The sequence below is a fragment of the Triticum dicoccoides genome, chromosome 6B (genome assembly GCF_002162155.2).
Source record: "Triticum dicoccoides isolate Atlit2015 ecotype Zavitan chromosome 6B, WEW_v2.0, whole genome shotgun sequence".
In the NCBI taxonomy this organism is placed as follows: Eukaryota; Viridiplantae; Streptophyta; class Magnoliopsida; order Poales; family Poaceae; genus Triticum; species Triticum dicoccoides.
This window is the reverse complement of record NC_041391.1, coordinates 297,795,044-297,797,411: the sequence shown is the minus strand read 5'-3', so window position 1 is coordinate 297,797,411 and position 2,368 is coordinate 297,795,044.

Genomic DNA, 2,368 nt, shown 5'->3' with positions numbered 1-2,368 from the left:
GAGGCCAGCATTGAAGCTATGCGGCAGGAAGTCATCTGGTGTAAGGGGATGGTGGACCGTGGACTCAATGCCAATCACCTCATGATTACGAATCTTACCCGTGATCTCAAGGTGGATGGCAAGTCCATGAAGGACATCCTCTTCACCCCCAACGAGCAAATCAGCTTCCTCCAAAGCCAGACCTATGATCTCCAAAACCAAGTCTTTGAATATGAGGCAAGGTTTCAAGGTATGAGTTTGGCTTCCAGTTGCAGGACCCGTGAGACTCACTCCTCCTCTTATGATGGTGGACCTCTGCCATGGAAACCCGAGGACAAGATCTCTACATCACCACCACCTTCTTCTTCATCATCCAAATAAAACTGAGTATCAGGTATGAGCACTCCCCTCGGCTTCCGCCAAGCTTGGGGGAGGTGCCCCGGTTCGTATCACCCCACTATCTTTTACCTCTACTTATTTTAGTTTGATCCATAGTTATCTTTTGCTCTAGATGAATAAAAGTTCAGTTCGATCCTTTCTTTTCAAGAGTTTGCTTAGTGATCTATCCTTGTAATTGTGTGCGATATATATAATAAAGACTATTTTGAGTTTTTGCTTTCTTTACTTTCATGTTGCGATAAAAAGAAAGGAAATAAATTAAAAAGAGCATATGCTAATCTTATAGTAGGTGATGACACCACATAAGGAAAAGTATAAGTAGGAAATTTTATTAGAGATTGACAAACATAGCATTGGTCAATGATGCAACTCATGAAATAATTAATAAGGGAAGAGAAGATTCACATATACATACACTATCCTGGAAATCTTTTGTGATTGTGATCCCCCATAAAATATTATATGCCAAAATTGTTGACATTGGACAAGGAAGACAACATAATGATTTATGTTTGTTCATATTCACATAGAAGTTATATTGTCATAGATCCTTCAACATGTGGTGCTTGCCCCTATCTTTGCTAGCCAAAAATTCTGCACTAAGTAGAGATACTACTTGTGCATCCAAAAACCCTTAAACCCAAACATTATTTTCAAGAGTCCACCATACCTACCTATGGATTGAGCAAGACCCCTCATGTAAGTTGTCATCGGTGCAATAAGGCAATAAAAATTTCTTCCAAAAGTGTAAGATAAAATTGAGCGTTGTACGAACTTGTGATAGTGAAGAATAAAAGCGACAGACTGCATATAAAAGTTGCCATCACAAGGGGCAATACAATGTGACGTTCTTTTGCACTAAGGGGTTGAGCATACGAACAAATAAGCGCATGGCAACCTCTGCTTCCTTCTGCGAAGGGCCTATCTTTCACTTTTATGCAAGAGTCAAAGTCTGTCTCTCTATTACTTTTTATTTTTCTCCTTTGGCAAGCATCATGTGGTGAGGAAAGATCTAGGCAAATCTGTCCAGTTGACTATGGGTAGCATGAGTTATTATTGTTGACATCACCCTTGAGGTGAATGCCTTGGGAGGAAAAACTATAAACCCCTATCTTTCTATGTGTCCGGTTGAAACATTTTTTTCATGTGTATGCGGTGAGTGTTAGCAATCATAGAATACTATATGATGGTTGAGTATGTGGACTTGCCTAAAGGCTCCGATACGTGACCCTTCCTAAAAAGATGATGAATTGTAGTTGCAAAGTTGACTGAGCACATAGTTTGTTGGTTTATAATAGAGTTTATGCTTCATACTTCGATAGTGTGATGAATTGTTACTTATTCATGAGAAGTCTATGATAAAAGTTCTATTCTAAAAGTTTTATGTTTGAACTTGTTGCTGTTACAATAATTCACATGGTGCTTCTATGTTCGTATTTTGTTTTTATCGTCACCTCTCTCTCTCTCTCTCTCTAATTATGTGGACATGTTTTTTGATTTTGGTTTTCGCTTGAGGACGAGCGAGGTCTAAGCTTGGGGGAGTTGATACGTCCATTTTGCATCATGTTTTCCTACTATTATTTATGATGTTTTATGCAGAATAATGCTTTTTGGAGTAATTCTAATGCCTTTTCTCTTATAATATGCAAGGTACACACAAAGAGGGAGAATTTTGGCAGCTGGAAATCTGGACCTGGAAAAGCTACGCCAGGCCACCTATTCTGCACAACTCCAAACAAACTGAAACTTTATGGAGAATTTTTATGGAATATTGGAGCCAATAAGTACCAGAGGGGGCCCACCAGGTGGGCACAACCCACCTGGGTGCGTGAGGTAGCCCAGGCGCACCCTGGTGGGTTGTGCTCCCCTCGGCTCACCTTCGGTGCCCATCTTCTGGTATATAAGTCATTTTGACCTAGAAAAAATGAGGAGAAGGCAGCACCGCCGTCTCGAGGTGGAACTTGGGCAAGAGCACTTTTGCCCTCCGGTG